The following is a 14,644-nucleotide window of genomic DNA, read 5'->3' on the forward strand; positions in this document are numbered from 1 at the left end:
AAATTAGCAAAGTAATTGCTCTAGCCTGAATGTAGCCCTGGAGGTGCAGAGCACAGATTCTCAGGAACTTAAAGATCTTCAGCCACTGGCCCCATCGCCATGCTTGCTGCAGACCTGCAGTCTCAGACCTGCAAAGCATTGTGGCTGAGGGAACCTTTTAGATAGATAGATAAATATTCCACGCAATTTTGTTTGCAATGAATCAGTTCCTTCATTCCCAGTTTCTTTTCCATTAAAATTCTGAAATTTCTTCCCACATCAGATGAGATGTGATTTATTTCCTGGTTCTTTGCAGCCACAGCTTCCCCTGGTGACATCGTCTTTTATCTGAGAGTCTGTCTGACTTAGTGCCAAGAATTGTCACGTTTCCTACCTCCAACCTCTCCACATCCAGTGCTGCTTGCCTGGATGGAGAGTGTGATCCAAGAGGAAACCTGGTAGATGGGGAACCTCTTACTACTCCCTCAACCCCTAAATCTTGTCTAGTGTACCCCAAAATACGCATCAGATTACCTCATTTCATCCTGAGACCATTTAAGTACTTTTTTTTGTTTTTTTTACTTTCTCCCTTTGTGCCTCATTTTCACTATCCCCTTCTGCCTGAACTTCACCCAGGTACATTCTTCTCCTCGTAAAACATCACTGACTCCAATGTCCCTGATTTGGACTCTAAATTCATGCATAGGCTTTATGGACTCTTTGGTCCTCATCTCTGACCAATCCCAAATATATTCCTATCTCTGCCTTTCCCCAAAAGGTCTGCATTTCTTTTCATTTTTCAACGTGCTGTTTCTTTTGTGCAGAACATCTCACCTTATAAAATTTGTATAGAGGGGAAGTGGCGCTGTGGCTCAAGCGGTAGAGCGCTCGCCTTGGGCTGAAGAGCTGAGGGATAGCGCCCAAGCCCAGAGTTCAAGCCCCACGACCGACCAAAATAAAAAAATTGTATAGAGGGTTCTTTCCATACAGATTCTCTGCCTTTCATCTACATCCCAGGTTGGCAAACTTCCTTCTTGTGTACATCGCACCCCTTTCTGAGCACACTTGTCCCTCTGCAAAGAAATTTGCAAGTTACAGATCGTTGTGAGCTCTTTCAAGGCCATGGTTTCTATCTTCCTAGTTTGGCCATGGTTTTTATCTTCCTAGTTTTTATATTCCTGACATCAGTTCCAAGTACTGAGAATCTGCAAGGAGGAGGAAAGAGGAACAAAGGAACAAGAAAAGGAAAGTATAGAAAAAAAATCTTATATATCTTATTTCAGAATACATGCTTTGTCCAGCTGACATGATCAACTACAGAAACTTGTTGTACTAAAAACATCTAAAAAGGCAATACTTCTCCGGGTGCTGGTGGCTCATGCCTGTAATCCTAGTTACTCAGGAGGCTAAGAGCAGAAGATTATAGTTCAAAGCCTGCCCTAGCAGGAAAGTCCTGGAGACTCCAATAAACTATTCAAAAAAAGCCAGAAGTGGGGCGGTGGCTCAAGAGGTAGAAAGCTAGCATTGAGCACAAAGAGGCTCAGGGACAGTGACCAGGCCCTGAGTTCAAGGCCCAGAACCAGAAAAAAAAAAAAGCAATACTTTCTTAGCATACATATGGAGGTTTATGTGTGAGGCCTGAAAAAAGATCTATGAAGATCCATTTCTCACCTAAAGAGTCCTGTGTTCAGATTGGCTTTGAAACAAATAGTATACCTTAAAGTAATGAATGTCAGGAAGACGAGGTGAGAAGTAATTTCTGCAAAATACACCCAAGAGATTGTAAAAGGAGCGGAAGAGAATAAAGGTCAACTAGACAAGAATGAAGCCAAAACATCATCTTTCACCAGTCAAAAAGTGTCAGATAAAGGATAGGCAGATTGAACATGGGATACGGAAGGGATGAAAGGAACCACCCTGATTAAATAGCATAAGATTTTTGACTCACACAAATTTCTGGAGGCCTAGGCAGGAGAGACAAAAAGTATTTTTTAACTAATGATTAATCTCTTCTGTGTTTCTCAACCTAGTGGCATTGTTGAACTTGGGGGAGGGAACTATGGAATTAAAGAACCATAAGAAGGTTTTCTCTGACTCTCCTATTCTTATTGAAAAGTTCCTGAGTGTTTACTTTGATGTTCTTATGAGATCTCTACTTAGAAGAGTTTTTTTATTTGTTTGGGATGAGTTTGTTTTGTTTAGTTTAGAATTTGGCACTTGGGCCTTCACTGTTTATTCACTAAGAGTCATCAAATAATGGAAGGGACAGAACAACTTCAGTATCCCATGTTACTATCCCAAAAGCAAATTCCAATAGACATGGTTTTGCAGTTTTGTCTTTATTGGGAAAAGGAAAAGGAAATGTGTCTTTAGATGATCACATTAAAACATTTGAGAAATCGAGAAAGTTAGAAATGTCAGACTCAAAAGGAGTTGGCTCCTCTGGTACCATGAAAAAAAAAGAAAGGAGAAAGAGAGTAAGGAACATTACAGGAATGAATAATTCTTCATGACTTATTTACATTGTCTAAAGCATATGCTGGTGAACAAGATATTTCCCAGAGTGCCACAGGACACTTTACACAGAACCAGACCCGTTTCAAGTTCCCAAACTCCTTTTCCATAGACATTTACCCCTGTTTTCCAGGCTCTCTTTCCTGCTCCAGAATTAGTAACTTTTTTCATCTTTTTTTTCCCTCCGTCTCCTGTATCAGTTCTGTTGGCCTCAGTTTCAGTAATCTAAGTGAGTCTGACTCAGAGCCAAGGAGTCTCGAGTCTAAACAAACACTAATCTGTATTTTATCAGAGACGTATTGTCAGTGCCAGATAAACAATTTACTTTCATTCATTCATTCATTCACTCCTTCAACATAGTATAAAGGTTAACAAGGCACCATTTCTTCCCCTTTCCACAGAGACCTTTAATGATAATACTGGGTAAAGGTCTAGAAAAAAGGAAAACTGGAACTAAGGGAGCAGGAAGGAAAAAAGAGACCCACACTAAATCCTCCTTCCAAAGGAATCAGTAAGAAAAAATAACTATTCTTAAATCTAGAAGTGACTAGATATTCCATGAGCCATTGGATAAATATTTACATTTCTTTTATTGTTGGTGGTGTCATTAGTAGGGCCTGGGCTTTGACCTTGAGCTCTTTTGCTCAAGGCTAGTGCTCTATCACTTTGAACCACAGCTTCACTTCCAGTTTTTAGGTGGTTATTTGGAGATAAGAGTCTCCAGACTTTCCTATCCAGATAAGTTTCAACCTTTCATCCCCAGATCTCAGCCTCCTGAGTAGGATTACAGGCATGAGCCACCAGCACCTGGCACATTTATACTTCTTAAAAACTGAGTTTCTAAGATCATCTTCTGTAGATAAGGTTATTGTAGAAAAGAAACTTGAAAAATCCCTTAGGTATCTACATAGCTGACTTGGAAAGATAAAAGAATGGGAACTGGCCAGGAAAGAGGGTAAACATGTATGAATTACTGAGAAACTTCCTGGGGTTGTCTGCAAACATGTATCCAAGTTTATCCATGTGACTGGAACTTAACAAGCAGCCTTCACCTGAGATCTATTAGTTCAACTCCAGCACAGGCAAAGGCCTCTCTTCGTAACCTCTATTCAACTAAGCTTAATCACAGAATGCAGGAAGTCCACTTTATTTGAGGATTTATTACATACAGATTGGTTGCCCACAGCGATCAAAAATATAAAATACATTTTAGAAAATGAAAAGAAAATTCAAAAACACAAGTTTTAACTCTTCCCCCTCCTCCCACACTATGCTCTGTTGACAGCGACCAGTTAGCTTCTCAGTGAGTCCTGTTCTGTCACCAATTACGTGGAAATTGTCATGTGTTCTACTTACAGTCTCTCTCCCTTGAATTTTGTGGAGGAAAAATCTGTTTCCCTTAAAACAATGAGTACCCAAAAAAAGCAAGATGAAAGTGATTGTGTTTAACTGAAGTAATGAAGTGAAAATCTGAGATTTATTAAAAGGCAGCCTGTCTTTGGATGTTGAGTGATAAAAAACATGAATCAAGTATCCAAGTCCAGCCCTGAGCTCTATACCTCTTAAGCATTCATGATTTCCCTTCAGTAGTAGTCTCCATGGAGATACTCAAGGTTGATTGTGACCACAGTGCAGCAGGGGGTAGATGGAATATTCAAATCCCAGGGTGACCAAGAAAACTGAAGATCAGAGATTTGTGGTGGTAAACAGCATGCCCAGGACAAGTTCTTCTATTCTCTCTTTCTTGATCGGTGCTGGTCCACTTCTGAGGCTCACTCTGTGAGGAAACAGAGAAGAGAAATTGAAGTCTCAACACAAAATGAGCTTTGGGTCAGAATAGGTCAGATATAGATAGATAGATGATTGATGAGATTCCATCAACTAGGTGCGATTTCTAATGCCTCCAATATCTCACTCGACTTCAGGTCAAGTAGTTCTTTAGCTGTGCCAAGTTTTGGATGGGCAAAGAAATGGTAAATGAGAGTAGTTCCCATTATTTCCTGAGGGAGTGAGTTTAGCTATCACAAAAGTTAATGGTGATGATACCAGACTAAAAGCTTGGGATCAACACCAATGGAAAGGCTCCCCATCTCAATTTAGGGCTTAGTTTACTGATACTGGAACTTGAATAAAAGGCTTTGTGCTTTCACTCAGTTATAATTTTTGATATTTTTGTAACTCACTCATAACTGGTTTTATGCAACTAGCGACATACTTCCTGTTCTAGTTTTTTGCTGGTTATTTGGAGGCAAGAATCTCGAAGATACCCAGGCTGGTTTCAAACCAAGAGGTGTGAGATTCTCACTAGAATAATAGATGTGAGCCACTGGTGCCTGGGTTAGTTTTTAGCTTTGTTTTCTTTTTTAACAGGCAGGAAATCACAATATCTTAAGCAATATGAAAGTGCACTTCTCTGTTTTTCAGTGACAGTCCAAGCAGTCTACAAGTATGGCAGTTCTGTTGTACCAGGAAGCCACGGTTCTTTCCACTGGGTGGTTCAATCACAGCTGGTTCTCCTCCAGTCCATCTCTGCGTTCCAGCCAGCAGAGAATGAAGAAGCCCATCCTCTCGCTTTGAGGTCATACTCCAGAAGCTGAAGATAATAATCTGATTCACATTGGCTAGAAGTCTTGCACCTATCCACAGCTGCTTGCCTCACTTCTGTAGAAAGAAAGAAGAGCAGATGGCAGAGGACAACTAGCTGTTCCTGCCATAGACCATAGACCCAAGCTGAAAAACTCATTCATGACAAGGCTTTCCCTTCAGCCTTCAGCCACATTACTATAATTTCCCAGCCTTTTTCTGCAATGACGAGCCACCTCCATTTCTGAAGCTCCATGCCACAGGCCACTGCTTACAATGGCTTACAAAGCCGCAACTCCAAGGTGACTGGCTCCATGAATGAATATTAGTACTGGTGTTTTTGTAGTGCTTTCTTTTACCTTAATACAAGCATATGCACTAACTTGTAACCAAAAGAAATATTATCTCTTTTATGGGGAGATGTCAGTCCATGAGAAATGTATTAGAATAATTATGGACATTTTTTGCCATAGCAAGAATATTACATCACTGTAAAACTTGAAATATGAAGAAAGTATGAAAGTGATACTGTCTGTTTTAGTGAGTTTGAAAGGCTTGGTTATGAGCCCATTTCTCAACTCTGTCCTTTAGCCTAACCTAAGGAGTCAGTACATTAATAAAGGAGAAGAGTGTTCAATCTGGAGTTAAAATGAGTCCCACATGGTTCCAATTAAAATTACATTAAATTTATGCATGCCACTCCTTTGGATTAATAATACTCTTTTTTTCTTGTTCTTTTTGGGTCCCAGACCAAGATGCACACTCAGTACCTAATGCTTTCCCTCATTGGCTAGTGCTCTACCAACTGAGCCACATCTCCAGCCCAAGGATTAATAGTACCTTGAGCCAAGATTCTAAGAAGGACATTCTATAGGACAAGAAATGTGAAGTTCTCACCACTGCCCAAAGCGTGCCTACATGCCATCCAGTAGTTACGTTTCTTCCAAGGCACTGTCAAGCATTGTCTATAAGACAACATGAAATATGGGTCTGGAAGTCAGTTAGAAAATCCCTAAGCTGCATTTATTGGAGGGTTTCACAATATAAATTGCAGAAGAGAGAATCTGGTAGAGAAGCTGCTCTACAAAGTAGCACTACAAGGAACCCTCCAGAAACATATTTCATCAGTTGAGTAAGATTCTTTGGCAGACCCATCTCCCAAGGGATAAGCTGCAACATCTGTAATATCTCCTACTCCTCTCCAAGGATGACATTGGTTGAATCCTAGAGGAACTGGGCTTTTCCCTCAGGAGGGAGAGTACTAGAACCCACCCTTGTCAGCATTAGCAACATAGTCAACCAAACCCAGCCACCCCAACATCTACCTTTCTCCAAAACTACACTATCACCCACGGAGACAGACACACAGACAGACAAATACACACACAGAGAGAGAGAGAGAGACAGATGCACAGAGAGAGACATACATACAGACAGACACACACAGCGAGACCAAGAGCTTACCATGAAGATCATGATTTGTAAGTAACTACATTGCTTGTAGATCCTTTTTGTGGTCAAATAGATAAGAGTCTCTCTGAGTTGGTTAGAAACTTTATCCTTTGTCTTTTCCCTGTGAAATGTCAAAAGCAGCTTTGATAGGCTGTCTACCCTCGATATCTTTTTTTGTTTTCCAGGCATGGGGCTTGAACTCTGGGCCTGGCCACTGTTCCTGAACTATTTTTGCTCAAGGCTAGTGCTCCACGACTTTGAAACATAGCACCACTTCCAGTTTTCTGGTGGCTAATTGAAGATAAGAGTCTCACCGGGACGTTTCAGGCAGGACTGCCTTCGAACCGTGATCCTCAGATCTCAGCCTCCTGAGTTGCTAGGATTATAGGCATGAGACACCAGTGCCCACACCTTGATATCTTTTGTTGGAGAACTCAGATCGTTTTTTCCTTGTGTGCATTGCTCCCCAACCTAAAACCTTTCAGCTAAGTATGATCCTCTGACAAAGTTCTGATCAGTGAAAGGTAAAAGAAGCAATTCCCAGCAGGTCTGTTTAATAGAGTTTAACTCTAGTGGGAAAGTTCTTGACCCTTCTAACTCTCACCCCCTAATGCCCCCATGGATCTGGGGGCCCTGTCATTCCCTGGGGCTCAAGTGGCCATCTTGCGGCCGGCGGTGACTCTCACTGACTAGGCTAACTTAGCAAGGGAAGTTATTGGGCCAAAGAAACTCCCGACTTAGAAACCAGACTGTCTCGCTTGTATGAGAAGTCAAAGTAAGGGTACCAAGCAATGGTTTGCTCTATATCATTCATTCAAGAATGAAGGTCCGGGGACTGTCATTCGTGGTGTGTATGTGTGTGTTGAGCACAAGCCAAAATGAAAAAGAATGGAAAGCTGGGGCTCCAGGCCTTCTCTTGTGAAAAGGATAAGCATGTCTCTCCCTGCTAAGGACTGTATCAAGTTATCACACCAAGGGAAATTCAGCTTCTAAATTGACAGCCACACGCAGCCAAGAGTCTACCGGAGCAGAAGACAGACTAATTTTAACATGCAACTCCAGTCTCTGCATAGGTGGTAATGCAGGATTCGGGGAGACAGGGCCCCTCACATACAGCTTAATTTACCCTACCTGTTTCTGTACTTCTTTCATTTCAGACAAAATTTTTTTTTAATATTGCTAAGATACTTTTACTTGGGAGGGCTTTTTTTTCCTGCAGTTAAACATAATTCTAAATGGTACAAGTCATTGGATTTTACCTTTAACTGTAGGTCTATTTTGGCTTATGAGTGTCTATTGGTCGATTAACATGGTATTTAAACTATGAAGAATTTCCTCTCACAAGACTTTGGACATTATAGCTGTGGTTTGGAGTTAGCCTTTAACGTGGAACTTTTCCATACCCTCCCCCACATTCCTGGGCCTGTGCTGTGCAATATACCATGTGATTCTCAGTGGCCTAAATATTAACAACATTGATGTAAAAACTAACATTTACTTCAAACAGTGAAACAATTTCTAGACTTAGCAGTTCTTAAGTAGATAACACCTCTTTCATTGAGATAACATTCTAACTCATCTACTCGATTATGATTATTAAACTAGGAAGAATAGTGTATCTAGTTGATAAAGTTACCCATGAATCTAAAACAAAGAACACAAAATATGAATCTTTCAGGGAAAAGAATTTTTAAGTAATTGCAAATGAAATAATAGTATTCCAGGTGAAATATAGTAATAATGCATAACCTTATCCCTGAGATAGTTAAGAATTGAATTCAGATGTAAAGAAAGCTCATATTATATTAGGTTTTTTTTAATTTCTGTTTTGTTTTGCTTTGTGCTTTGAGCCTCATTTATGCTAGGTAAATGCTCTACCACTTGAACCATACTGCTCACCCAGTTTTGCTTTTCCATTGCTTTTCTTTTCCTCAGAGAGGATCTCTCTTTTTTTCCCCCTACGTTAACCTTAGAGCATAAACCTACACCCACAGAGTAGCTGGGACTACTAGAAAGTACCAATGATATCCAGCTTGCTCTGTGAGATAGGGTCTCACTACTTTTTTTTTGCCCCAGCTGGACTAGAACTGACATCTTCCTTCCTTTTGGATTGTTTCAGTTTTTTTAAATTTTATTGTCTGTTATAAAGGTTGAGAGAGCTATTTGGACTAGTTCCAGCCATAATTTATAAGGGAGATCATATGCAATGTAAAGGTTTAATATGAAAGTAAAAGCTCACTAAATTACATTTTCCTCCATGCCTCAGCTAGCATACTAACACTTCTAAGTGATCAGGATTGCATTTAGCATTGAGGCTTCTTAAAGCTTTTCTTTTTTTTTTTTTTTGTCAGTTGTGGGTCTTGATCTCTGGGCCTGAGTGCTATCCCTCAGTTCTTCAGTTCAAGGCGAGTGCTCTACCATTTGAGCCACAGCACCACTTCTGGTTTTCAGGTGGTTAATTGGAGATAATTGAAACCCCATCCTCAGATCTCAGCCTCCTAAGGAGCTACGATTACAAGTGTGAACCACCAGCACCCAGCTTCTCAAAGCTTTATAGAGATATCTAAGTGTAGAATCAGGACTCATCACTCTGGTCTTCCTGACCTGGATTTTGGACCTAATTTTTCTCACTGACTAAAAGGAAAAGGATTGTTTAAATTAAACAGCCTCAAAACTTTGTTCTAGCCTACCAATTTGTGTGTGTATGTGTGTGTGCGTACACGCGCACATGCATGCATTCATGCACCCGTACTGAGACTTGAACTCAAGGCCTGGTTACTGTCCCTTAGCTTTCTCTCTCAAGGCTGGTGCTCTGCCACTGAGCCACAGCTCCACTTTCACCTTTTTGCTGGTTAAGTAGAGATTAGGAGTCTCATGGACTTTTCTGCCTGGGCTGGCTTCAAACCATGATCCTCAGATCTCACCCTTCTGAGTCGCTAAGATTACAAGTATGAGCCACCAGCACCCAGCTTAACGATGATCCCTGTAATTCCAAAGTTTCCCTGACCAGTGTCTATGTGACCACAGTTTTTGTGGATAGCAAATGGTATAACCTTATAGTAAAAGGCCTTGGGAACCAGGGACTAGCCTTTGAATTGCTCAGAAACGGTCACAGGGTTGTGTAAGTCATGAGGCTGTGTTTTTGACCTACTCCATGACAACTTTTAGATACACTGATAGTTACTTTTTACTTGGGAGTTGATTCTTTGCCAGGTGCTATGCCAAGTAAATTACACACAGCATCTCATTTAATCCTCCTGACAACTCCAGAAGGGTGAGACCATTATCCCCATTGCACAGATGAGGAGTCAGAGGCTTAGAGTCATTCGATAATTTGCCGGGGCCATGCTGAGTTGGACTGGAACTAAGGCTGCCTGGGCTCCCAGCTCATTCTCTGTCCAATGTGGTGTGAGGTGCCCGCAAGAGGTCAACTTGTCCTGGCAACTGCTCCCCTGCTCCCACTCTGAGATGTGTCCTCTGAGTCACTCATATTTAATTACACCATGAAGTCTCCGTAGTAAACATTCTTTGTGTCCCTCCCAACTCCATTCCCTTACTTCTCCTAATAATAGATGCAAACATTAATTGAGTACTTGCCCCAGAGCTCTGCTCTTTAAATAGATGGTCTAGCTTCATCTTTCCAACACTCCTCTGAGAGAGATACTATTATTTCCTCCATCTTACAAAGTGGATGGTGAAGCACGTTAAAGTTGAGAACATCACTCAAGCAACCCATCCAAAGAACAAAAAAAAAATTGTTTTTCAAATTAATTGCAATTCCAGAAGAAATATGAATTGAGGAATGTTGGTAAGATACTAAAGTAATGTTTATTGAACTCTCACACTGTGTTGAACTCTATGCAAATTGCTTCACATAAATGATCCCATATTAACCCTCACGACAATCCCCTAAGACAGAGGTTAGCACCATTAATGTTATTTTTTTTTCAGATAACAAAGGCTATCTAGTGCCGAATGATGGCAAGGTCAGGATTTAACATCAAACAGATTGTGGAACTACTGATACATTTCCTGGATAAATGTATTATTTATCCCGTATGGGAGGCAGATGACTGCCCAATGTTCAATGTGTCCATGTATATAGACATTCAGATATTCATATTTGGCACAGAATGAGAAGTACCTGGTGGCAAGGCCTAAATAAAAATGAGAGCCTAGAGCTGTCCTTTGACTCCCAAAAGTGCCTTTTATCTTTCCCAGTTGTTTTGCACATATAATTTTTTTATTATCAGTCATGGAGCCTGAACTCTGGGCCTGGGTGCTGTCCCTCAGCTCTTCAGCTCAAGGCTTGTGCTCTACCACTTGAGCTATAACACCATTTCTGGCTTTTTCTGCTTATGTGGTACTGAGGAATAGAACCCAGGGCCTCAAACATGGAAGGCGAGCACTCTACCACTGAGCCACCTCCCCAGCCCAAAATATTTTTTAAAAAATAACAGCATCGGGCTGGGAAGGTGGCTCAGTGATAGAGTGCTTGCCTTGCATGCATAAGGCCCTGGGTTCTATTCCTCAGCACCACATAAGCAGAAAAAGCCAGAAATGGTGCTGTAGCTCAAGTGGTGGAGCACTAGCATTGAGCTGAAGAGCTGAGGGACAGCACCCAGGCCCAGAGTTCAGGCCCCAAGACCACAAAAGAAAAAAAAAACAGCATCTACCTTTCTTCTGAGGAAGAAAGGAGGTAAATATGTATGTATAATAAGCAAGAGTAATGCATTGTCAAGTGTCTGTGGCTCACAGCTGTTATCCTAACCTACTGAGGACTGATGTTTAAAGCCAGCCTTGGCAGGAAAGCACACAAGACTCTTCATTTCACAAGCAAAAAGCCAGAAGTAGAATTGTGCCTCAACAGGTAGAGTTCTGGCCTTGAGTTAAAGAGCCAAGCAAGAGCACAAGGCCAAACTCAAGCCCTACTACTAGCATGAAGGAAGAAGGAAGAGAAGGAAGAAGAGGAGGAGGAGGATGAAAAAGAGAAAGAGGAGGAGGAGAAGAGAAAAGAGAAAGAGAAACATAATTATGCCTTAACAATTCAACAAACATTAACTTCATTGAGATTACTAAGATTGTGCCATTCATATCTTTTTGATCCTTTTCTCAGTCACACAAAAAATCCCTCCTCTGTCTCAGAAGCGATCAAGCTAGCCCTGAATGAACTTCTTTTCCTCAAAGGAGCAGAAAGGAAGGAAGCCTGAGATGGTCAGAGATTTGGCTCATTTCAACCCAGCCATACATGCAAGTCAAAGGATATCTTTTCTCTCAAAATTAGCCAGAAATGATTCTCGACATCTAGCATGAGTGCCACTCCCTATGCAATGCAATAAAGGCATACTTATACCCTGTCACGAAATGTTTTCTAATAATGCACCTGACTTGCCTGACTGCAGGTTCTCAGGGAAGGGCTTTTTGGATGATTCCCATCAGTCACCAGTATTGACGGATTGCTCAGCTGACTGATTGATCTAACGACTGGTCCTCCTAGCTGCTTAGCTGAGAACATAGGCAGCTTGCTCCCTAGAGGCAGATTTCGTAATGGTTCGGCATTACCAGCGCCAGAGATGACTGCCTAGATTTAACGCCTGCCTTCTCTGTCTTCTGACTACACCGACCTAGGCGATTGATCTCCTTTCTTTGTGCTGAAAACATCACGAAAATGAAACAATAGTCATCTTCCTTCTGAGAAGTCATTGAGTTTACTGTGTAAGTGCTTCGGAAAGTGTCTGGATGTAGTAAGTGCTCAATGAACGGTAGCATTACTGGCTGGCTAGCACAAATGGCTCAAAGGAGTCTGAGCTGTCCAATCACGTCATAGTCAAGTGCTGTGTCCTTATCTGAATGTAGAACAGAGGGCGCTTGCCTCCCTTTTGTGGGGAGAGGCATTCAGGCCAACAGTTCCCATGGCAGCTGTGCCCTGCCCATCACTCCAGCAGGGAATACACGCCAAGTGTGCATACCTCCATGAATCATTTTGGCTGTTAAGCATCATTCACCAGCATGACCTTCTCTCTTCCTTCTGAGCCATGTTAGTAAGGCTACAGCACTTGCCACCCACACATCCATACACAGGCAAAAAAAAAGTATTATTTTATATTTTATTTTATATACTTTGTACAATATATAATTATATATATCGTTGGATATTTATATTAATATAATCATATCTATAATTTTTGGGGGGTCCGGTCATGGGGCCTGAACTCTGGGCCTGGGCTCTGTCCTTCAGCTCTTCAGCTCAAGGCTAGCGCTCTACCACTTGAGCCACAGTGCCACTTCTGGCTTTTTTCTTTTTGCTTATGTGGTGCTGAGGAATCGAACCCAGGGCCTCTGGCATGCAAGGCAAGCGCTCTACCACTGAGCCACCTTCCCAGCCCTCATATCTATAAATTTGTCCTTGATATCAAGAGCCAGCTGTTCTTTCATTCCCTTATTCTATCAAGAAGCAATATTGAGTATCCAACCCTAAACACAAGGCTAGACCCTATAATTGTAGCAGTAAAAAAAAAAAAAATCAGTTTTAGGCTTTTGGTAAAATGAGGATCCGCATGTGGAACAGAAAGAAAAGTAAATTAAAAAGTTACATATGTAATCAGGTGGTAAGCAAGCACAGGGTTTCATGAAATTCATAGGGTTGCGGACTAAAAGGTAGAGCATAGTAAGTTGTTGGTTTTGTTTCGTTTTGTTTTAATATTAGACACAGGTAGGCACCAGTGGCTCATGTTTATAATCCTAGCTACTCAGAAGGCTAAGATCTAAGGATCATAATTAGAAGCCAACTCAGACTGAAAAGTACATGAGACTTTTATCTACCATTCACAACAACAACAACAAAGCCAAAAGTGAAGCTGAGGCTCAAGTGATAGAGTGCTTGTCTTGAGTAAAAATGGCTAAAAGACAGTGTCCAAACCTTGAGTTCAAGCCTCAGTACTGGCACATACACACACACACACACACACACACACACACACACACACACACACACACACACACACACAGAAAGCATAATCTTTCCTTGCCCAAAAATATAAGCCCTTTCACAAGACTTTCCAAGAGAAGGTAGACGCTAAGCCAAGAGTCAGCAAAGAAATATTAAATCTTGCAATTATTCTATTACACGAATGGAGAAACTGAGGCAGGAAGACATAGCTCTGGAGGAGTAAAGAATACATGGGAGTCTTAGGAATCAAACACTGTCCTGGAGACTTGGAGTTCTTTGCTGCTGCCAACACTCCATGCTCCCTCCCTCCAAAAGATCTAAACATTTTAAGTTTATGAGTCTGACAACTTCAATGGCATTCCTTACCCAGGCTATAAAATTCTAGCCCTGCCACTGCTGAGCTGCTTTTTTTCTGAATTTCACAAACTTAGAGATAACACTGACTCTAGTTTTCTGGCCAGCCACACTAATGGAGCCCAGGACTTCAGTTTATATTTGAAGACTAACTTTACAACTGGAAGGGGGAAAAAAAAAGACTATTGCCTGGGGAAATCTAGGCCAGAGGGTGTGTGTGTGTGTGTGTGTGTGTGTGTGTGTGTGTATAGATAGAGAGAGACAGAAAGAGAGAGAGAATTTTTTGATTGATTTTTTTTAGCGTTTTTTGTTTATTTTTTTACATTTATATTTTACATTTTTTCCATTGCTTTGGGAGCACTAGATGTTTCTAATTGCTTTATTATTCTAGGATTTCCCTTCAAAGTTATGTTTTGGAGTGTTTTATTCATATCCAAAATACTGCATCATAGCAATTGCTGTATGATAATAGAAATAGTCTGCCTATTTAAAAAACAAGTTCTCCGTGTGAATGTTAAGTAACAATCATGTTGTTATTTTCTCATCTGATACGGACTCGTGAGCAAAAACAAAGAAGTTGGATCAACATTTCAGCTATGTACCAAGGCATCACATAGAGAGCTGTCACTCAAAGAACTGAGTGCATAAATAAGATTATAAAATAAGCCTCCCCTGTGTTCCACATATGTGCATATTCCCTCCCCCTTGGCCCTGGTGGCATTGAACGAGCATTCATTAACCAAGGCACTTTAAGTGCTATGGTAAAACTGGTTCAACCAAAATATTCAGCAAAGCTCCTTTGCCAAGCATGTG

The sequence above is a fragment of the Dipodomys ordii genome, unplaced genomic scaffold (assembly GCF_000151885.1).
Source record: "Dipodomys ordii isolate 6190 unplaced genomic scaffold, Dord_2.0 Scaffold70, whole genome shotgun sequence".
Classification (NCBI taxonomy): Eukaryota; Metazoa; Chordata; class Mammalia; order Rodentia; family Heteromyidae; genus Dipodomys; species Dipodomys ordii.